Source organism: Pinus tabuliformis, chromosome J, assembly GCF_031772625.1.
Source record: "Pinus tabuliformis cultivar Carrire ecotype Pingquan chromosome J, CPIR1, whole genome shotgun sequence".
NCBI classification, from domain to species: Eukaryota; Viridiplantae; Streptophyta; class Pinopsida; order Pinales; family Pinaceae; genus Pinus; species Pinus tabuliformis.
The window spans coordinates 1,542,219,255-1,542,244,353 of NC_142295.1; the positions used below are offsets into that span (position 1 = coordinate 1,542,219,255).

Genomic DNA, 25,099 nt, shown 5'->3' on the forward strand with positions numbered 1-25,099 from the left:
CCAAAGCCAAAAGGGATTTTGTCACTGGGATCTTAGGGGAGTCCTAGTGTTCTAGATTGAGTCTATGTAAACGTGATTTGGGAATAATCCTAACTATTTGGTTAGGTTATTTTATTACAAATTGTTTGATCTGCTAGATTATATTTTGTGTCGCAGAACTAGGTAGTTTGTGAGAGTCTTTTGCAAATGGGTCTTCCCCCTTGAGATGTAAAAATGTAAAAATCATAATGTAAAGTGTCTTGAGGGTTAGAAAAATAATTTATCCCCTCATAGGTTAATTAATTAAATTTTCTGGCCAAAATTAATTAAAATCCTAAGCCAGAAATTTGATTAATTCTAGGTCCTAGATAAATTTACATTCTCCAAAAGCAAAATTCGTTGGTCCTTAAAAATTGAAGTTTAAGAAGTTCAAGGACTAAGGTAAATTAATTATTTTACTAAATTTTAAGCCTTTGTTCGCTGGGGTTAAGTCAAAGTCAAAACTTTGAGGAAATTAATTCAAAAATTTAATTTTTGAATTAATTAAAATGCATTAAATTGAAAAATTTGAATTTCCTCAATAATTTAAAATTTCGACGGATGAGATTAAAAGAAATTTTGATCCTCATCAACGGTTGAGATTTCTTTGACGAGGATCACTTGAACTAGCCGTTGGAGGATTTATCTTTAAATAGGAGGTCATTTGTCAGTCAGTTCATCCGATCTCTGGATCGTGTACTAAGCTCTCAAGCTCTCTTGTATACTTTTTTGAATTAATGCAAAAGTCTTTGGGGTTTCAACGTGCTGTAGTGTTCCTCTTCATGAATTTATGGTAACATTGTTTTAATTTCTGCTTAATATTATGTGAAAACTATCAATCAATAGCTCTCTTAGAATAATCTAAATACAGGTATCTTATTCAGTTTGTTGGATCTAGGGTAACATTTTTAATTTTGATTGAAGTAGCAAGTATCTCTATTTCTTCAGAATTTTATTGTTGTTCTATTTCTCTACTTGATTTGATAGTTGATTTAGTGTTTGCAGAAGATCTCTCAGGTTCTCATTGAGCGTTTGGAGATAATTTTCGGTTGGACTAGCAGACTCTCAACACACATTTTCTGAAGAGCCTACCTCATATAAGCCTCAGGATTTATTTAACGATAATCTTTTTTCTGCAGGGTGTTTTTGGGCTAGTACCTCTCTAAAATTTCAAAATCTTTTAAATATTTTGTGGAAATTTTGATAGATCTGGCTATTAAGAGCCTTAGATTATTAGATCTGGGAGTGGAGTTGTATTCATATTCCTCAATCTGATAGATCTGTAAATTATTTTGTATAGATCTGTAAATTATTTGTATAGATCTGTTGTTGTGTAGATCTGAAATTTTGTAACATAATTTTGAATTTTAACACTTGGGATTTCTGGGATTTTCTCTATTTTTGTACATATTGGGTATTGAGTTTTTCTCTTTTCACTTGTGCAAAAATAGATCTGAGAAATAAGCTAAGAAAATCTTCGGATCTGAGCTAGATCTAGACCCTGGAGGGCAAGATCTGGGCTCAAACACTATTTGCAGGAATAGATCTGAGAAATCAGCCAAGTAAATCTTCAGATCTGGGATTTTTTCAGGCAGATTTTGGGGTTTTGAGACAGATCTAGGCCTTGAAGGGCAATATCTTATCCCAAATCTTTTTACAAGGCCAGACATTAAAGATTTTGCAATAAATTTTAAGATCTGAAGCAAAATAATTTTTTCCAAAATAAGGGTTTCAAGTTTTGGGGCTCCTAAGCCCAAATCTGCCTTCTCCTAGCCCAACGCTAGTTCTATTGGGCCTAGTGCTAGCTCTCATTGGCCCTAGATTCCCTTCCTCCATTTCTGATTTAAATATTTGATTTTCTGAAGCTAATCATTAGTGGGTTTTTGCAGAAAATTTGGTAAAAATTTGTGTTTCAGATATTGAAATTTTTTTGGCAACTTAGGCAAGTGATCTTCAAGGCCTAGGGCCTAAGGGTTTGATCCCTAAACCATCTTTTTCCTCATTGTTTGCTACAGCAGTCATATACCTTTCTAATAGTGGTGACAAACACATCTAAGTGGTTTGAAATGAACTAAAAAATTGTTAAATACATTAATAAGTCATTTATGTTTGGTGTGTATCAAGAATTTGGCCTAAATCTACATTTTGGGTCACTGTTATCTCTGAATAATTCTATTTCTGAAGTCTGAAATATAACAGTGGAAAAATTTCATGTGGGTTAGCCTAAAATCAGTTCCTAAGTTGTTTAATACATTAAGAAATTAATTTCTTGAGTTGGGCATTCATCATTAGGCTTATTTCATGTTTTAATTGTTGCATGTAATAAGTATATCAGATCTAATATAATTCCGGAAATCACGTCATAACAGAGTGAATTTTTGATAATTCATGTGGGCAAGTTTGGAAAAATTTCGGTAAATTTTTGGCATAAAGATATCATTGATAGCTTACTATTTTCATTGTCGTATTGCTATTGTCATAAAATTTTTCTTACTACTGTCCTAAAAATTAATTTCTGAAAATTAAATATTTTGTCATGGAATTGTGATAAAATGCATATCCTTTGTTTCATAAACTGAGAACTTTTTGAGCATCTGTTGATATTAATTGCAAAGAAGTTTTTGTTCTCTTTGAGCTATAATTGTATCAAAAAGATTTGAAATAAGCTTGTGTTCTAATTGTAATATCTTCAGGGGTTTAATTTTGAGTCTTCATTTAATAAAGCGAACATTTCATTTGGGTATTGGAAATTTCTGTGACATAAGCATATTTTCATCCTTGAATCTAACTTCATCTCATCTTCTCATCATCTGGTGCATTTGCATATAAGTTAGTTTTGCATAAATAAAATTTACTTCCAAGCATAAGCTTGGTCAATAGAGAGATAGGTATCCATCCATCTTTGCTTGAGTAGCCTGCTTTTAATAGTACTTAAAACGGTGACCTTGCAGTCGTCAAAGCCACAGCTCTTTGCAGCGTTGGAGGTACCGGGTATGTTAGATTTTCAAGAACTTTATCGTTAATCACACCTTAGTGTGCTTCACCTTATCTTCTTTCTTCCAATTACAATGAAATCAGGTTCAATATAGAAAGGATCGAAGGGTTAAGACTTAAATAGGCATTTAACTAAAATTAACCAAGATTCTTGCATCTCACATTAGTTTTAGGGTCTACATTTCATATAAGATAGTCATTCATCTAAGTAGCAGTTGCTAATCGATTACTTGGGCTTCATTTCCCTAGCAAGATCATTGACTCCATAAGGCACCGGTATCAATTGTTTAAAATCTAATCAAATCCTATAAGTCTTGCTAAATCTTAATCAAGTACTTGATCGCTTCACTGTGTCTCTCGAACTAGTTGGTTCCCAACTAGTTCTTCTTCATTCCATTTTTCCATAGGGTCTACCCCCCTTAGTCTACTGTAGGGAGACAACTTAAACGGAGAGATTGGGGATCAGGGTGACAGCCCCCGTTCTGAGCCGTTGTCGCGGTGCCTAGACATTCTGTGCGACAACAAGCCCCAAGCAGTAAAATGAAGAAACATCAATAAAAGGCAAAAGGAAAATGAAGAAGGGTGGAAAAACAAAGGTCGAGGTAACTCATGTACCACGATTGCTCCCTCCTACATTCATATACCTAAGTGTGGGCTTTCCTCATTATATCTACCCTTGTACCATGGCATGTGATTTGGAGCCTTCCTTTTGTCCCCACTTTGTTCCATCATCATTTCACATGACACCTGCCACTTCAAGGGTGTACCTTGGACCTGTCATTCCCTTAGAGGTTGAAACCACCTAATAGGGTCCTTCATTAACCTCTCCTACCCAAGAAGGTAATGACAGTACATGTTCAAAGCCCCAAATTTGTAAGGGAACCCAGTATGAAGTGTCCACTTCTGCCCTCGATTTACAAGCTTATTTACTCAATTGCACTAATGAATCATTGTATAAGAAGGTGAGGAGACGCATTGCATCTTATACAGGATTGTAGGTGGGTTTTCATCTTGGACTTAGCCTCCCTATATGGGATCCAAGCCCTCTAGAGAATTACATTGGCATTTGTAGGGTGAGTGTTGAGATCCATGGGCCTCCATCCATGCAGAGCATTGATTGCCACACCATGGGCTTCTTCAACACCACCATTTGCTTGCTTGTGCCCCAGTTATTCAGAGATGATGATGCACTTGGACCACGTTGCCCCAGCCAACTACACATTGCACCCAACACTTGGCAGTTGTTCCAAGGCCCAAAGGAGGTTATGTCTTTTCTAGGGAGACATGGGAGGGCATGTGTCATCTTCTAACCCTCATTGATGGAGCATCGACTTGATCTAGAGCCACTTGGAGACCCATTTGGAGCCCATGGGGCCCAAATAGGGGTTTGGAGATATTTGGAGATTTTTTGCAGCATAAGGAGGGTACCACCCTCTTCATCATGATTTTTGAGGCCCTCTCTCACATTTTTAGCACATGAGGCCTCAACGTTGCCCCTCTAGGCCTCCACGCATGCATGATGTCAACCTTGCGTGGGCCTAAGAGGGAAATTCAATTTGATTTTTGAGCTATCATGGTTGGCTTGTAACCATGGCTGGGTTACTTAGCATATTAGGCACATGGAGGGGCTTTGTCTTTCATAATTTGAACTCTTAACTCTTGTATAAATAGGAGAGACCTTGTCTCATCCTAGCATCACACTTTGGATTTTCAATACCTTTATTAGATATTTTCAGACCTACAGTTGTGGATGGCTTTTGGATGAATTTTGATGTTTGGATAATTCGCTATCTTTCTTGGAGCTTCTAATTGGCATTGTTATGGATGGATATGTTCTTCACTATCTTGTAAGTGCTCTTTATTGATGAATTTATGATTTTGTTAATGTCTAATGCATGGAATATTGTCTCATGGTTATTAATGTGCCCTAATTGATGAAATATTGTCTAAAAATTGTAACTATTGGGAAATTTTGCATGTATTACTCATAGATAGTGAATGAATGAATGTTCTTAGGGGATTTGTTGCATATGCATCCTTGAAACTCCATTAACAAGTGTCATCGAAGTATAAATATCTAGAGGTGTTGTGTAGCTACTTCCATTAAGGGTAGTGAAGTTGCTTCCTTTAGGTCTCCTTAAAAGAGCAAGTTGCCAAAATTGAGATCATCCTTGACTCCATAGCCTCCCAATGGTTAGGCACTGATCCTAAATCCTTGGTGATCACATTTAACTTGAAAATCATCTTCATTTTCACCTTTATTCCTTGTCCCTTTAAGGATAAGGAGGCCTCTCTAGGGCTTGGTGCAAAATCCTTTGGAGGGAGGCAATTTGAATTCTGTTTGGAGAAGATTCTTCCTTCGTGTCTCCTCCAAGGATCCTCAAGTTTTGGTGGAATTCCCAAAGTGGAATTTCCAGAAATTCGATGCCCTACCATCACATCACGAGGGCACCCAGAAGCTCATCCTTCAACTTGTGGATTCTTTGAGGCATGTGCTTTAGTACTTGTTGAAGTAAATCTTACAATGTCTTTTCTCTTGGCTACCTCGACTTTGGAAGCACTCATATCTCGTCATATATCTCAACCTTAGGTCTCGTGTAATCACCTTTCAAAGGGTTTTTTTGTGGAAGGTCTTGCTAACTTCTCTCAAAGCTCATACTTTGTTGAACCCTTCCATTGAATGAGCCACCGTCCCTCACTTCAAATCTATTATAGATATACATCTATCATAAGTGAGGACTACTGGGACTCCTCCCGTCAATGAAAATCCGAGGAGTAGGGAACTTAGGTTGTGGTGATATTGAGCCTTTGTCCCAAGTGTTGTTGTGCCCTATAGCTTTTGCCTATTTCACAAGGCCTACTAGTCTATACAGCAACAAGCTTTATTTAAAAATAATAAATATAGTTGACCTTAGAAACAAGATATCAAAAATAGGATTAATGATCATAGCAATTAGCATTAGAGCTCTTTCTTGCGCCAAGAAAAGGAGATAGCATAAATGCCCCATATTTTATTCATTGAAAAATATACCTCAGGTACAAAAACACCTTACAATCAATTATCCACTCCTATTCACTTGCCTCCTAAGGTTGGGCAACCTCTCAATAAGTTAAGCTCCAAATATAATATCCTTCCACACATCCATAAGGACTCCATCCTTACTTATAGCTAAAAAAAGAACCCTAATCTTAACACCCTCATAACTACCTATTGGACCTTCTTTAATAAGGCCACATTACATGACCCCACGTGGGGTGTGACATGGGCAAGACAACGGAGGAGGAGTTCACGTGAAGCAACACGCAGCCCCTCCCAAACACATCAAAGACAATTATGGAAGCACGTGGCCACTACCACGAGTCAGCCCCTTGCACTAGTCCTTAGACTCAATCCACCATGTATAAGGTACTGCGAAAGCGACCGCCCTCAAGCCTGCACGATTGTTGAGAGAAATAATGAGGAAAACTAGTTGGTTAAAGCATAGCATGTGAAGGGTCAAACCTAAGCTAGAAATGATGCCTCAAATTTTTAGAAATGTCGTCGTCAAGGAAGGCACCATATATGGTAACTTCCCTTTAATCTATTTGTGATTTGCAAATTGGTTTATTCATAAAGGCAAAGCGGGATGCAGGGGCTGTAGCCATTGTGTTCCACATTTCCACCTCAAAACAATGTCACTGATTCCAAGAGCTCGAACAAAGGACTAGGGTTACTAGGTAAATGATTGAGAAAGGCCAAATGGAGTTTGGGATTGCAGAGTTTATCAAGGACCCAGGCACCCCGTGCACTCAGGACACAAAATTTCAACGAATTGTGGAATTATATTGGCATACAAAGGGCTTTGTTGCCAAAGCATTGTCATTTCAGGAGGAGAAGCGAAATTGCATCACTATAAGGTTGGAGGCAAAACAAGTTCTGAATCACCCTTATTTTTTGGTTGGTAAAAAAGCAGGGAGGGAGGGTAATGGTGCAAGCACCAGGATCCACCAAAGAGTCTCCCATAAACCTCTTTGATGAGGTAAGGATCACCCTGAAACACTCTAACCTCTTGGTCTCCTTTCTAGTTTTATATTTCAGTCTCTTTAGTTTTCACAATTGTATTGAATTAGAAATACTATAGATTTGGTTTCCCTCAGAGGGTAGGTCAAGTTTTGTATTGGATATCTATCAAATCCTGGTTTCCATTCCTGGACAAGATTCCATATTTTAGATTATGATTTTGGCTTTGTGGACATTGTCTCTATCTCTAATAGTTGTAGCAACAACTATCAACAAAATATTGGACATCAAGATAGAAGAATGCTTGTAATGTTGTTTTGACTGGCTAATAGAAAAGCAATACTAAATTACAAACAAACAAAAAAATCGCACTACATGTATTTCAGTGTAACTACCATACTAAGCCTTTAAAAATAACAAACATAGTGAACCTAGTCCAGCGTACATTGAATGGCCTTCAAGATTATTACTCTAATGGGCCTTGTTACCGCTCAAACTAGCAAGGGTCCTGGGAGGGGTTCCTATAGAGAAACTACTAGGTCAAAGGGCAACAGTGGAGCAATACCTCACTATCACCTTAGCTAAAGCTCCCTACTCTTTACATACTTCCACTGATGGGAGGAGTCCCGATAAATCACTAGGAGAAATATATCAATGGTGTATAGGTAGTGATTCCAAGAGCCTATTCAAACAAGAGACTCTAATGATATGGATGGCTCGCTTTAGAAACAAGATGAATGGTTCTCTAAGAAGGGCTAGAAGGAGACCTAGACCGAGGGTTGAGGAGTATTTCTTGATGTGAAGTGCCCTAGACCAAAGAATCCTAGAAGAACAGGGTTTCCAAGAAATCCTTGTGAGATTTGAAGTGACAGGGTTGCAAGACCACAAAGAAGCCCTAGTGGACCCAAAAGAGGTCAAGGATTCAGAGTGAAGCTTCAAACAAAGGGTCCTGACAAAGTAAGGGAGAAGAAAAGGACCAAGGAGGTGGGATTTGACTTTAGTTTTCAATGCAATGATCCTTAAAGAAGCCACTAACAAAATGAGACCTAGGGAGAATGGTTCTTGAACTAGGGCTTGGCAAAACTTGAGATTCCACCATCGGAATGGCTTCAAATTTGAAGGACTTATCAAGGACACACCAGCGCAATTCTAGGCCAAGTTTCATCAATTTTGTATGGGTACAATTGATTTTGTGTGATGCCCTACGAGGCATTAGGGTTAGGGCTTAGAAAGGAGAAAAAGAGGTGAGAAAGATTTTCATTTGGTGATCACCTAAGAATAAACCAGCATCTAGCCTATTGGGAGAATGGAGTCAATGAGATTTGATGCTTAGAGATTCTTACACCCAATCAAGGAGTTCCCTAGCAACTTTGCATGGCCCAAGAGGTAGCAACTAGGTTACTAGGAAAATTTATAATTCTTTGATGCTGCAATTGATGACTTATCAAGGCAATTATGAATAATCATATACCCTGAGGCCACTCATTCACTATACTTTGCATGAAACGTATGAGAAACCATCACAAAGACAAGATTCAATAAATTTGCATTTCATTAGGGCAACTACTTCAGCTTCATGAGCGAAAATTTCCATACATTATACATGTGACAAAATGAGAAATAGATCATGAAAAAGACACTTACAAGTATAGCAAAATCTTCCAATCATCAATAGAGACAAAAAATCGAAGCTCCAAGATTAAAGGTAAGCCTTCCAAACATCAAAATGCATCAAGATATCCAATCTATCCTTCAATAGGTCTAGCGAAATTCTCAAGAAGAGATAATGACCCCAATCCAAGTGATGATCAAAAGGAATGACCATTGCGTCAATATATATCCTCCCTAAGGGGTTCGATTTCCATAACTAGGCTTAATAATGTCCCAACTAGTAAAATAATGTGCAAAAATAACATTACTTGGTGACAAGCCCACCAAGATAGCTCCATAATACAAAAATAATCCTCTCAACAGGGAAAAATGATAGATACAATAAGTCGAAGGGTCGTTGAAGAGGCCTAATTGAGTCCAATGTGTGCCGAGATGGATGAATGAGCTCCAAACATAGTGATAAAGGGATTGGCCCCTTGATATCCAAGCAAATGACCTGTGGTGCCCCCAAGTGGCTATGTGGGCACAAAACATCCTCATGGGTCTCCAAATGGATCGAACAATCTTGTATCCCATCTATAAGCGCTGAAAGAATGATGAGGTCCCTCCCATTGTCTCCCATGGCGAGACACATCCTCATCTAGGCCCTGGATTAGTTGCCAAGTGTGTGGTGTAAAAGTATAGTCGATTGGGCAAGGTGGTCCAAGTGCATCATCCTCGTCAAATAGGTGGAACATGAGCAAACGATGAGTAGAACTAAAGGATCCCATGAAGTGGCAATCTTCTCTCTGCTATGGTGAAAGCTCATGGCTCTCAACGCTCACCCTACAAATGCCAATATGGCTCTCTGGAGAGCTTGGACCTTGTATAAGGAGACAAAACCCAAGATGAAGACCCACCTGCAATCTTGTATAAGATCCAATGCATCCCCTCACCTTCCAGTACAACCAAACATCAGTGCAATAGAGTAAATGAGCTTACAAATCACGGAACCAAGTGGACACTTCCCAGTGGCATGACCTTCCATAATGGGCCTTAGAACATACAACTGTCTCCAAGTTCAAGAAGAAGGCTAACCAAGGACCCTATTAGGTGGTTTCAGTCTATAAGGGGGTGACATGTCCATGGTACATCCATCAAATGGTAGGTGGCATGTGATATAATGATAGAACATAGTGGGGCATCAAGGGAAGTCTCCAAGCCACATGCCACAGTACAAGGGTAGCTATGATAAGGGAAGCCCAAACTTGGGTGTATGAATGTATGAGGTAGCAATCGTGGTACATGAGTAACCCCGCCCTTTGTTTTTCCATCCTTCTTCATATGCCTTTTGCTTTTTATTGATTTTTCTTTTATAACTACTCCGAGCTCCAGGGGATGAGAGCATGATGTGTAAGATATAGCATGAATACCCCCTTAAAGGTGGGGCAATTCATCGCCCACCAGGGGTTGGGGCAATCATGGGTTCCTTATGATGAAAGGGATCAATATAGGGGGCGCTAGGAACCATGGTGATGGCCATAACGATAAGGGTAGAGCTCATGTTTAGCTTTTGCCCACATGCTAAATTTGTATGTCTCGGCCATCTTTTGAATTTTATGGTACATTTCCTATTGAGAGTGGCCAACTTATGCTTTTCTTTCTTTCTTTCTAGCTGCATCAACCTTCGGGGCATCATTCCTAGCCCAACCCAAGTTGTGGACAAGGGGAGGGGGAAGCTAATACCTTGTGGACCCAATGGACAAATGTGGACCCAGATGGGAAATATGATGAATGGGGTTATAATGAGTGGAGGGAAGCGATGTATATGGCGTCGGGAAGTGGGATCACGCAACCAAAATTGAGGTTTCCCATGTAGTGCCACCCCTAAAGCTAGTGGCCAATAAAGGAGATCCCACGAGACTAGGATACAAAGTTAACCATCAAATTGGACAAAGGAAACAAAAGCTAAATTACCAGAAACCCCTAAAGAATTTGCTGGAAAGCAAATTCTTCAAATATTCTGGGTGAGTTAACAAATAGAAAGTGAGAATTAAATGCACATTTATTCTCATCCCTAGATCTAAATGAATCTTAGCCATTAGATCTTAACCTAAAAGGTCATTTAGAGAATAAAAGGAGAAGAGAATATGAAAAGATCAATTCATTCTTTCATGAGCATTTCAGAGAAAGAGAAGAGAGAGCAATGAGGAAGTGAAGGAGAGCAGCAAGAAGACAATTCAGCAAATCTGGGTAGCAGCGTTTATTGACACGCATCCCAAGTAAAAACCGTACAGCAGGAGAAAGGCACAGAAATCGAGGAAGAGGGACAGCAAGTTCTGGGCACATTTTTCAAGGCTGGCCGTATAGCATTTAATGTTTTTTTATTGCTGTAAAAATTTCTATTTTCGTTGTTTGTTGATTGGCACAATTTTCGAGGTGGAGTTCAAGCACAAAAATCGAGATAAGTTGTAATTTGTGGTTGCTGGAATTTTTATTGTGTATTTCAATTTCTCTGTAAAAGCATTTTTCAGAAATAAAGAAGAGCTCTCAAACTAGTTTTCCCCAAGAGTTGTAGGGGGTTTTTCCAAGGTCACATTGACCAAAAATCACTGTGTTATTTTCTGTGTGTGGCTGTCATAATTTTGTTGTGTTTTATTTCTGCAATTTCAGCAGTTGTGAAATCTCTAAATTTGTGTTTTCAGAAAAATATTATCATTTCTAGATTTTAGAATTTTTATCATGCTTGGATTTAAAACTAAATGCATGGAGTGATAAGGAAAACTGATAATCGGAGTGGGGGTTGAAATTTCTTCATGGTATCAGAGCTTGGTTGGCTGAAAAGTGCAGTTTGGGATAGCAAAGTGAAAATTACAGCAAGTTGATTTTTACACAAAAAACAAAAACCTTTACCACAGATTTGAAAATTTCAATTTGGTAGGACAGTGAAACATGTCTTTGGGTTTGAGAGTTGAAGACAGGTTGGATGGGCAGAACAACTACAGTGCATGGAAGGAGAGAATCCAGAGCATCTTTGAGGAAGCAGAACTCTGGGGCATTATGGTAAATACCACACAGAACCCAGTAGTAGTACCTGCTGACCCTGTACAGTTGGCAGAGTTTAACAAAAAGAATGCTAAGGCAAAAAGATTGATTCTGGAAGGAATCAAAAACCATGTCATTCCTCATGTGAGAAGAAAGACTTATGCACATGAGATGTGGACAACCTGGACCAGTCTTTACCAGAGCTCAAATGAAAACAGAAAAATGGTCCTGAAGGAGAAACTGAAGGCCATTAAAATGGCTAAGATTGACAGTGCTACAGCATACCTCACAAAGATCACTTCAGTGATAGATGAGTTGGCAGTCGTAGGTGAGATCATTGCACCCACTGAGTTGGTGAGAATTGCTTTGAATGGTCTTCCCAAGACTTGGAAGAATAATTTTGTGGATGGCATTGTTGCACGGGAAAACCTTTGCGATTGGGAGAGGTTATGGGATGACTGTATTCAGAATGAGATCAAAAAGAACCATCTTAGGGCAACGAAACAGGTGGAGGAGGATGACAATGTGGCACTATTAGCAAGAGGCAAGAAAGGCAGAGCAAAGAAGCAAGCTTCCAACAATGGAGGGAAAAGCAAAGGTAAAGGCAAGCAGCAGAACAAGGAGAAGGATTATTCCAAAGTCAAATGTTGGAATTGTCAAAAGTTGGTACACGAAGTTGTTATGTGTCCAGAGAAGAAGAACAAGAAAGGGAAAGACAAACCCGTGGTAGCTTCTACAGAGATAGAAAGCTTCTCATAGAGATTTGATCGGGAGTTTGGGTTCATAGCTTGTGAAGCCACTAGTGCAGGATCTAGGCCAAATAGAAAGTGAAAATCAAATGCACATTTATTCTCATCCCTAGATCTAAATGAATCTTCAGCCATTAGATCTTAGGGTAACCCAAAAGGTCATTTAGAGAATAAAAGGAAAAGAGAAGAGGAAAAGATTAATTCATTCTTTTATGAGCATTTGAGAGAAAAGGAAGAGAGAGCAAGGAGAGAATTTCTTAGCAGTGAGGAAGTGAAGGAGCGCAACAAGAAGACATTTCAGCAAATCTGGGCAGCAGCATTTATTGGCACGCATCCCAAGGAAAACCGTGCAGTAGGAAAAAAAAGGCACAGAAATCGAGGAAGAGGGACAGCAAGTTCTGGGCACATTTTTCGAGGCTGGCCATACAGCATTTAATGTTGTTTTATTGTTGTAAAAATTTATGTTTTGGCTGTTTGCTGATTGGCACGATTTTCGAGGTGGAGTTCAAGCACGGAAATTGAGATAAGTTGTAATTTGTGGTTGCTGGAATTTTTACTGTGTATTTCAATTTCTCTGTAAAATCATTTTCAGAAATAAAGAATAGCTCTTAAACTGGTTTTCCCCAAGAGTTGTAGGGGGTTTTTCCAGGGTCACATTGACCAAAAATCACTATGTTATTTTCTGTATGTGGCTGTCATAATTTTGTTGTGTTTTATTTCTGCAATTTCAGCAGTTGTGTTTTCATAAAAATATTATCATTTCCAGATTTTAGAATTTTTATCATACTTGAATTTAAAATTAGTGCAGGATCGCATGGGCAGCAACTAGAAAAGGAAACGAATACGATCCTTGGTTGAAACGCCGTAAAAACATTTTTGTGTCGTTTCAAAAATCGGAAACTTCGGATTTGGAATTGGATATGTTTCCAAGGGTTTTAAAATTGTGATCGTAATCCACCCTTAAAATGTTAAAAAGTGTTAAAATTTGTATAGCCACAAATAAATAACAAAAATGAAGAAAACAGATTTGCAAATAAACTCACTATAAACAGTCTCATAACGTCTCTTCTAAATCTTTAGAAACAACGGAACTCCATATATTTATAAAGGATTCTTACTACTCAGAAAAAGATAGATGTTCAAAAATGCAAACAGAAGGGTTTGATGAATGTCTTCGTAAAGAGATTTATTTGAGCGATTAATTTTTAGTTTGGTTAAGATTTTGTTAATTGTCATTGATTTTGCTCTTGATTTCATAAATCTCTCCAATATAACAAATTTTCTCTGGCCAATCTTTTGCATGTATATAGTCAAGAGACCAAGCTGATGTTGAGAATATTGAAATGTTCAAATAGGTCTTGACGGAATATCCCAATGATCCCATGGGCCTTTTAATTGCCATGCAAGGAAGATAGATACCATCTACCATGCATGACGCGTTCTTTGAAGGAGTTGGACCCGAAAGCACAAAGGTTGTAGCATTTCTGATTACACTACTAATGATGATGATAATATGTTGAATGCTATAATAATCACTAATGATGATGACAATGTTTATGCTGAATTGATGATGATGATTTGTTTATGTTGAATTCATGATGATAATATGTTGAATGTTATAATAATCACTAATGATGATGACATTGTTTACGCTGAATTGATGATGATAATTTGTTTATGTTGAATTCATGATGATGATTATGTAATTTTAGATGTAGAATCTAGATTCTAAAAGATGAATGGCTAAGTCACCTGACACGGGGATTCAGGATTCGTAGGATTCGGGATTCGTAGTATCGGATTCAGACATGTTGACCCCCCGAACAAGACACGTAGGATTTGTTATATATTATTTTATTAAAATATATATATATATATATATATATATATATATAATTAGATATTTCTTATACAAATTTTAGTTAATGATACAAATTTATTGATTTCAAACATAGATCTTCATCTATAGCATACATAGTACATACAAAATTCAAATACATGTCAGTGGTCACATAAATCATGATTCATAATTCATAACTGAAAGACAACTTACAACTACAAGATAGTAACACACTGACAACTGTAGTTTTCTTATTAAGTCATCAAATCAAAATGTGTTACATAGGTACTGCAGGTGCAATGCCAATGGCAAATAGAAATAGAAAATATAAAACAACTACAAGTATACAAGCCTCAAGGCATCAATCCTCATCATCAGCATCAGAATCAGCATCAATGTCCTCATCATCATGGTCCCCACTGCTCTCCCCTGCATCCTCGTCCTCCCCTGTATCCATAGTTGCCTCTGCATCAGTTGCTGTGGAGGATGACCCCTCTAAGTCATCAAATCCAACAGGCTCTAGCACTGGATCATTGAGATCCATGTTGGCCAATGCCAACTCAACACTGGTGTCCAAACCCATATCATCAGGAAAGACATCCCACATCTTTGTCTTTCCCCTCAACCACTCTTCCCTCTGCCTGTAAATAAGACGAAGGTTGGTGTACACACACCATTGTCTCTGCCCTGAACTGCTCAAGCCTGCTCTTCTTCACACTATACAAATTCCCATATGTGCTCCAATTCCTCTCGCAACAAGAGGATAAAGTCACCTGAGAGAGGAGCCTCATGGCTAACTACTAAAGAGGAGGGCTTGTTGCCGCATGATTTGCCCACCAAGAATAGGGCTTCTTAGCCCCCCTGTCTCTAATCACATCATAACCTCCAAATCAACCACTGCCAGTGGAAAACTCTCCAAAGGCATCCTCCACCTCATCAAGCAATGCACTACCCTGAAAAATCTGCCTGAATGCCTCTTTCCTCCCCTGTGAGATTTCACCATCCATGTGAGGATGGAATATGTGAGAAGGTCCATCATTCAGCCACTCATGGCTGTAGTATTTGGGGTTCAATGAGTGAGCCAAACAATGTAAAGGTGTACAATTCTTGTCCCATCTGCTGACAAGAATATTCTGTATAGTATCACAGAAGGCCTCTGGTGATGTCTCATACTCGAGGCACTCACTCTGTAGAATAATGCTCCTCACAGACTCAATCATGGAATCCCATCCCTCATAAACCTCTCATAGGATGGGTTTGTCTGTATCTGCAAATCGAAGCAAAGAAATGATAGGGTCCATGATCCGAATAATTAGATCTACCCTCTCCCACCAAGCATCATTTAGCACTGTGTCCTTCACTCTTTTAGAGGCTACCTGATCTGTCTTTATCCAAAAAGACCAAAACTCAAAAATAACCATGGACCCAAAAGCGGTCTTAACCTCCCTCAACCTCTTCAACATCATGAATGAAGAGGCAAACCGTGTATCAGCAATCTTCAACAATGATAGATTGGTGTACTCCTTGTAGATAGTGAGGGCATTTATATGATTTTGCACAAAGTTACGAATATGTCTTGCATCCTCAATAATGCCTCCAATCCAAAGCACATCAGAAGCAATGGATTTCAGTGCTAAGTTCAATGAATGGACAATGCAAGGTGTCCAAAACACTTGTGGACATTTAGCTTCCACAATCATGCCAGCAGCCTTGCAAACAGGTGCATTATCTATAATGATTTGCACACAAGAATCAACACCTACATCTTCAACAACTTAAATAAATAACTCACTAATAAATTGCGCATCCTTGTATTCTCCAAGTGTATCCACTGCTTTCATGAAAACTGGACCAGTCAAGGAAGACACCATGAAGTTGATGATTGGGTGTCGTGCTAGATCTGTCCATCCATCAGAAACAATGCTAACCCCAGATGTTGGCCATGATGCTACAATAGGCTCAAGCATTTTTTGCACCTCTTTTTTGTCTTCATCAACAATGTGGTTCTCAGCTTCTCTGACCCAAGAGGCACATACCCTGCTAGAGCCCCTTGAGTTAGAGCTCAGCGCATCTCAATAAATAGAGGTGAGCGTGCAACATTAAATGATATGAAGTTTTGATAGAAGAAGAAGGTAATGGTGAGATCATGCTCTTCCCGTCTCTCTTTTTGGAAAATCTTGTCCATTGGACCAAGTGCAATTGCCCTTCTTTTTGTTGCTTGTCCCCCAATAGAAGTAGAACTCTCAAATGGAAATTTGGTGGTGGCTTTCCTCAAAAATGGAAGGGGGTTTTCATTCTTGGGTTTTCTTGATTTTGAAGCCACATTTTCCATACCAACAATGGACTCATTTTCCAATTCTTTTCTCTTTTGTAAAGAAACAGCTTTACAGGCTCCAATCCCACAACCCGGTAAAGCCAACAAATGTGCTTTCACACAGAAATATGTGCTTTTGAAAGGAATGTGACAAAAGGTGCATCTCCATTGCAAATTGCCTCCTCCCTTCCCCTTAGTGCTTGTCCCATCCTCTCTTGTGACATATTTCCACAATGGATATTTATCAATGTTGTCTCTAGGTCCTCCTCTTCCATCAACATTACTTGCAGCAGACTCTGATGATATTGGGGGAGGAGGGGCATCTCCAATGGAGACATTCTTGCCCTTCCTTTGCCCCCTAACTGCTGCCTTTGATTGAGTCATGAATACTGTAAAAGAAATGAACAAAACATGCACAAATTTGTAAACAAAAAATCATATACAAACTGCTGTAATAGAATAAGAAATGCAAAAAAATGGAGTTTAAATGCACTTACCTGGTGCTTGAATCTCCTTGCCAAACACTCTACTCCCTTAGCTCCTTGCTCCAAACCCTTCTCTCCTTGCAAACAGCTCAAACAATGCAGAAGAAATGATAAACAGCGTGACTGAAATGAAGAAATGTGGCCTTTTTTAACCCGCGGGAGTCGCTTTTCTGGGATACGAATCCTAGAAATCGAGACACGCTGGCAAAAATCGGGATTCGTTTAGGATTCGAAGAATCCGATTTTAGGATTCGAATTTTGGCCGAATCGTACTGGACACGCAGGATTTCGGTTCGTCAGGGTATATGGACGAATCCGGTTACTTAGATGAATGGATATGAAATTCTTATATATGTGTGTGTGTGTCGTTTCCTTGCCGTATCGTATCCGGAATTTTTTTTAATTTTTCGTATCCGTTTCAAACCCCGTATCTGTTTCAATGCAGCATGGGACAAAAGTACAAACCAAGCCCATTCTTTCCGTTGAGTCCCCCCACTAATCCATGCCCAAAAATGTCCATGATAAGTAAATACCTAATTACACAATGAAAAGCCATACCTTCGGGGTTGGAAGGCCCACCTTCAAACATACAATCATAACAGATGGGTGAGGGAGCATATGGCTAGCTCATGTGGTTGGGATAGTGGCACATTAAGCTATATGGTGGCTACAAGGGGTTGTCAGCTGTCAGTTGAGGACCATCTTAGGAGAAAAAAATTCTCCTATGGGTATCACCCACAGGTGGTCAATAACAAGCCTTTCGGGTCCCCATTACACCCCGAAGGAGAATCTCAGCAATTTGACTAATAAATGGACCCAAACTATTAAAATGATCTTCCAAGTATTTATCAAGGCATGTTATTGTGGTTGGTAATAGTTGTTAGGCAAGCCAAGTGGATTTAAATTATGAGCATGGAAATATTTATCGTGGAAGTTACTTATAGAAGAAAACTCAACGACAAATAATCCTCACTTTTAAAAAATTTAAACTTGCCAAGTTGTCAATCTATTTGTGAGGGCATTGAGATCTATGAACCACTTGTTACCTGCGACTTCTTAATTACTAATTTGCACAATTTGTTAATGAAATTCCAAGCATAGTAGTGACAAAGAAATATATCATAACAAGTGCATTGCTCAAGGAATAAATCAAGAGCACGTAGATTTCAAAAAGGAAAACTTGAGAAGCATGATATCCATTAATAAAAGAAGAGTTATAACCAATTAGTCTAGAATAAAATCACAATTATAAATATGAATGAGAATGACGAAAAAGTTACTAAATCAGTATTAGGCTTGAAGATAGAAGGTGTGTGTTGTCCCTTCTTATCTCAATTTAGACAAACACTTTGTTGACACAAATTCCACTATACATTGAGACAAAGCTTCCAGAATAGACTGTCCAATAAGGACCTTTGTGAAAATGTCAACAACGCAAGTTTTTCCATCATTGGCAAATACTTTCAACTCATTGCACTTACTAGACATACATTGTCAAATGAAAAGGCCAAAAACAAGTGAGAAAAAAAGGAGTTATTGAACATACATGAACAAGCTAGAGGAAAAAGCTCTATAATCCACCACTCACTGATAGAGACAATTCAATCAACGAGCTAAAGTAGCAAATCTCAAAAAAACTGCTAAAGAAAAGTACGATAGAAAAATGGTAACAATAATAAGTATACTAAAACCCTTGAAGAGGGTCAATAAGAAGTTTGATAGCTTCAAGACCAATTACAGACTTGTCACTCAATTCCATATACATATATATGGATTGGATAAGGAACCAAAGATTATAGCCAAGAAAGAATAAGAAACCAAAGATAAAGGAAAAAAGATGGCCTGCGTGGAGTAAAACTATCATTTAGAATCAACACAACCAACAAATGTCTCGGTTCAACATATAATAGATTTGAAAGTCATAGGTGAAAACCAACACAATCCCTTAACCAACTAAAATCCTCAAGATACCAAGACTCTTGGCACTGAGGGAGATCAAAAGATACACAAAACGGAGGGTATCAAAAATTAATCCTAGTAAAAGATGGACACACATGTACTGTGATCCGGATTGGATCATTATATTAGTGTCATCCATCGTGATGCTTTCGGAGTGGAAAAAATGGAGGAATCAACTCATAGGACCATTTTTACTGGTGGGTCCTAGTTTGGCAAATTGGGATTTAAAACCTTCCAGATACAATTTGAGGCATTTAATGAAGTATATTGGGGTCCAAAAACTCTCGCTAGCACCAGATCCCATGGCATTGTTCTACACTCTGATACCTTTCCAACGGTGCAACAAAGACCTCAAATGAAGTCCGTATGCAAATGTTATGCAGCCTGAAAGTTGATCTTCCTATTCTATCCACCGTGATTCAAGAGGATGCCATGTCAGTGTTGAGAAACCAAGTACAATGTGTACAAGTACTATTTTCCGAACCACTGATAGTTATTTGTGAATTATTAGGGCTTCTTTTCATCTTTCTTCTTCATCAAATAATTACACTTCAGAAATTCAACTAATAGCAGTGACAAGAAAGTAGAGATGACAGTGTACAACAGACAAGATACGCCAAAATTAGGCCACTGGCCAGGGCAAAACCCACAAGGGGAAAACCCAGCAATCTTCTTTCCTTAGAGAACCAATCCAGCAAGAGTTAACAAAGTCAAGTTATGGTCAAACTAACCAGCCTCACCAAGTGTCCAAGTCAGCCCTGTCACAATTGTCAACTACAGAAGTCTTGAGTGGTTTGTCATTGATGTCAAAGCAAGTACCAGAATCAGTGACATCATCCCCAATGGTGAATGCAAACAATACGCTGGCTGAGTTGTGAAGATGTCTTGTAAATTGTATATTGTATGTTATGATGATGAGAGTATTGTAAACAATGATTGTTAGGAGGATATCATTATCTGCAGTCGTACTCCACATCTGCTAATAAAACAAGACATAGGTCAGTTGCCAAAGTCCAAAGGTATAGGCTGTTTGGATGTAAAATATGCAGAAAAGTAAAGTTGTGGTATAGACCCATAAATTGTGTACAACTGCAAAAACTGTGCAGAAATGTTGGGTTTTTAGATTGGTAAACATGTTATTTAAGTTGCTACTCATCTGGGCTATGCATTCAATCTTTGAAAGAAAAAAAAAAGATACTGTGTCAAAATGAGAGGGACTGTCCATTGGGTGTGTTGATGATGGTCTGCTCCAACAAATCTCTGTTCACATAACTGAATTTTGTCAAAATCTCACAGCTCAAACCTGGCTCATAGCAAGAGACGTATGTATGAGACATCAGCTGGTAAACAACTCTGCACACTTAAATAAGCCCTTTTGGCCATACATCAGGCCTAAAAATGCTCTCGGGTCCTGATCCTTCACCAAATAACTGCTCCAAATTTTGTTGACTGTTAAATTGAATTCCATCAGACATTCAAGTAGTTCAAACCAAGGGATGATTTGTGCATTTAAGGATAGAATCCAGCGTTAATAACAATGCAAAGAACGCAGGCAGACTTCATGGTTATTCGGTATGCAGCGGTAATGGGAACAAGGAACCGATTGACCCAATTGACATAACGCAGATCAATAATTTTTCACCTGAACTATTTATTGGTAATATACCAGACGGCAACCATAGACATATTACCCATAGCGCTGTGATTGGAACGCAGAATGCAGGGAGCCTGGTCAACAATGATAGCGATGACTTCTGCAAGCCTACGCAATTTCTTGATTCAATGTGTAGCGGTAATAACAATGCAAAGAACACAGGCAGACTTCAAGGTTATTCGGTGTGCAGCGATAATTGGAACAAGGAACTGATTGACCCAATGGACAGAACGCAGATCAATAATCTTCCACCTGAACTAATTATTGGTAATATACCAGACGGCAACCATAGACATAATACCCATAGTGCTGTGGTGGAACCTGCGCAGAAACGAATTGACTTTAACTCGATGGGCAGCATAAATAGGCAGGAAGCTGTTGTGAACATGAATGAACTTACGCAGAAGCGAAAATTAATAGACTCCATTTTAAGTAACTCCATGGGCAGCATAATTAACAGCAATCAAGGGTTAGAGAACACTGATATAATCAGTATTAACAACAATCAAGGTTTAAAGAAAGATGGAACATCTTCGGTCAACACCTCCGAATCAAAATTAAAAAGGAAAGTTGTAAATCTGTCTTCACAAGATTTAGAACCCGAGGTCATTAATGTCCTCAGAAAAGGTCTGGGATTTGCTGTTGCTCCGAAAAACCTTCCTATTGAGAAAATGATATGTAGCATAGAGGATGGGATTAACAACCTTCCTTTGGAAGATAAGGAAGCATTAAGACAAGAGTGCTCCCTTATTATGAGAAAGGCCAAAGCTCCCAAAAGTAATTTGAGTAAAGCAGAACAAAGGGCCTTCAAATCCCTGCGTAACAATGATAAAATTGTGGTTCTCAAGGCAGATAAGGGAGGAGCAGCCGTGATCTTGGATAAAGAAGATTATATATACAAAATGAACGATCACCTCAAATGTGGTAGTTATAAGAAACTGAGCAATAACCCCATCCCCAAGATTATGAAAGAGGTGAAAAAGGCAATTTTGGAATCCAACCTTGATGATAAATTAAAAAAGAAATTAATTCCCTCTAGTGAATGCATCCCTAGGATTTATGGGTTACCCAAGATCCATAAAGAAGGAGTCCCTCTTAGACCAATAGTCAATACCATTGGATCCCCAACCTATGAGCTCGCTAAGTATGTTGCAAAAATCCTCAAGCCCCTTGTCGGAAACACTGATTCTTTCATCAAAGACTCCCATGACTTCGTGAATCTCATTAAGAATGAGAAGATAGAACGTGATGACATCCTTGTTAGCTTTGACGTAGTGTCCTTATTCACCAAGATTCCTCTTGAAGAAGCCATTCAGGTTATAAAAGATGTTACTGATCCAGGGACTGCAAGGTTGGCTGAAATCTGCTTGCGATCAACAGTTTTCACCTTCCAGGGAACATATTATGAGCAGACATCTGGAGTGGCAATGGGATCCCCCCTTTCGCCAATCGTGGCCAACTTACACATGGAATATTTTGAAAAGAAGGCCCTGGAATCTTACCCTTTTTTAGACATCCTCATCATGAGAAAAGAGGATGGCTCCATAGGGCACAAAGTCTTCAGGAAGTCAACCCATACAGAAAACTACCTCCACGCTAATTCCCACCATCATCCAGCCCAGAAATTTGGTGTTCTAAACACCCTTGCTATCAGGGCCCTTCGAATTTCTGACGCTGATCATCTGAATGAAGAAAAGAAGCATTTAGTCTCAACCTTTAAGGGTATAGGCTTCAAAGAAAATGAGATTAAAAGAGCAATTCAGAAAGCCGAAAAAAGGATGTTATCTCATGAACCTAAGACCCGAGATCAACCTGAGGGTGGTAGGGTTTTTCTACCTTACATTCATGGGGTTACAGATAAGATTGCGAAAATCCTAAGAAGGAAAAACATAAGCACGCAATTCTCAGCACCTGGAACTATTAGGCAAGGTATGAGATCTGTCAAGGATAATATTGATAGACATCAACTTAAAGGGGTCTATAAAATTGATTGCTCATGTGGGAAAAGCTACATTGGTGAAACAGGTCGCTCCCTGCAGACTAGACTCAAGGAACATGGAGCTGATATTAGGAATGAAAGGTCTCGTACTTCCGCCCTGGCAGAACACTCCTCAAAAACTAAGCACCATGTCTACTTGGAAAGTGCCTCTATTATCGCTAGGGAAGAGCAACACCATAGGCGAAAGATCAGAGAAGCTCTTGAAATTATCAAACACCCGCATAATCTCAACAGAGACAATGGTATGGAGATTAGTGGAAGCTGGCTTCCCCTAATCAGAGAAATTAACTCGCTTTATTAATAGTAGTATTATAATAATAATAATAATAATAATTAATACACAATTAATCATTTACATTATTAATTTTGATAAAGACCTTTATCATTAATTAATTAATTAATTACCCATATTAATTACTTTGATTCTTAATATTAAAATATCTATTTTAATATAATAACAATTATTAAAAAAAACAAAACAAAAATTTTATACACTTAAGTAATTTTAATTTTAATATTATCCCATTTCTCTAATTATTCTTCTTCCAAAATTTCAAAATTATATTGATAATAATTCTATTTTAAAAAAAAAAAAAACATTGTACAAACTCATGTGTTTTATATAATTATTATAAAATAATAAATAAATATTAAATATTAAATATTATATTCAATCTTCTAGGATTAATATTATCAATATTATATATTAATTCTAGGATTAATTTGATCAATTCTAATTATGATCATTATTAATATTATTAATACTAATTATTATTATTAATTATTATATTAATAAATAATAATTTCTAATAACAATAATATTTACATTAACAATAATTTCTTTATTAATTTCTTTACTTAGCTAAATAATAACCTATTTTTAAAAATTTATTAATAAAAATTGTACCAACATATATTATAATAAATATTAAATATTAATTCAATATTCTAAAAATTAATATTTTTAACATTAATTTTGATCAATATAATATCATTAATACCAATTATTATTATTAATTATTATAATTCCAATTATTATTACTAATTATTATATTAATTATTATAATTAATGATAATAATAATAATAATTACAATTAATATTAATAATAAATATTAATGATCAATCATTTATTACAAATATTGAATAATAATTCAATTTTCTATGATTAATACTTTTTAACATTAACTATGATCAATATAATATCATTAATACTAATTATTATTAATTATTATAATACTAATTATTTTTATTAATTAATAAAAGAATTTATATTGATAATAACTATCATTTTTAATTAAAGTAACCAATTAATATTAATAAAAAAAATTATGAAAAAAAAAGTAATAAATAAATTAATTAAAATTAAAATTATTTAATTAAATTAATCAGAGACAGCCGACATCTCATCAAAAATTATTTTTCAAAAATTGATAGCCGACATTCATCTCTCTTTTTTCTCTCCTCATTACTATTTAATCCCTCAAATAAGCTCTTCTTCTATCCAGCATTCAAGTTGTCCTGATGATGGATCCCGGTTGGGATTTGAAACGTTGGCAGAAAATGGTTCTTACTGTGGATTCTCCGGTAACTAAGTCGAAAGATATATATTAGTGTTTTTTTCCAAAACACTCATGGATAAATATTGAATTTCATGATCTGGTCGGCTCTAACTTAATCATGCCGGCCTACCTTGAGACATGACAGTTCAGAGTGAAACCATGTACAAATAAAAGATTGCAATCTTCATTTGGCACAAAGAACCCGTCCAAAAATTAATGGACTTGAGGTGAAAGAGTCTGAGGTCTAAATAGGAGATATCTGAAGAAGAGAACATGTCCAAGGATAAAACGCAAGTCCGAAAAGAAAATTTGTTGGTCTGACCAAAACTCGTGGAAGAAAAGAGAGATTTGAACCTGTTAAAATTGGCAACTAGGGCCAAATTCCAGCTTGGGACAGCTCATTTGATGGAGATGATGATTGCATTGGATTCCTCTTTTGGAGAGGTCCGAGATTGATATAAAGATTATCTCATTTGGACAAGCAAAAGTGTGATTTTGAATTTATGATCACACATGTGAAAATTGTTCAGGTTGGCCTCAGCGAAATGTAGGCTCAAGAAGCCCAATGGATGTGTCTCTTCACCCACACGAAGTGTATAAATAGAAGAGACCTCACACCTCATTTGGACATCCATCAATCACACATTCTTCTAGCTCTTCATCATATTGGTTCGTACAGCTCTTGGGAAGCCTCTCTCTCTCACACACGTGTGGCTAGGAGGGCAGAACTACAGGCCGAATTTCAGACTTCGAGAACAGGTTTGACCAGCGTTGACCAAAGAGCATTTGAGTGAGTTTGACTTCAGTTTTTGGGTCAATGATTCGATTTTCTCAGGCCACATTGTTGGGCATAAAAATTGAGGAAATCTGGGCTAGTTAACCTGCGTTGACT

General features: G+C 37.6%; 1 protein-coding gene across 2 annotated transcripts in view; it reads right to left on the minus strand.

Moving 5' to 3' along the window:
- The window catches only part of LOC149233382 (uncharacterized), a 166,936-nt gene that overhangs the window by 123,936 nt on the left and 17,901 nt on the right, over positions 1–25,099 (minus strand). The window contains exon 1 of one of the 2 annotated variants that reach the window (XM_089379742.1): positions 20,686–20,816. The exons of the other annotated variant lie outside the window; for it this stretch is intronic. The gene's annotated coding sequence lies outside the window, so the exon portion shown is untranslated. Of the gene's footprint in view, positions 1–20,685; positions 20,817–25,099 lie in introns of those variants that run through there. 2 annotated transcript variants of the gene reach the window in all.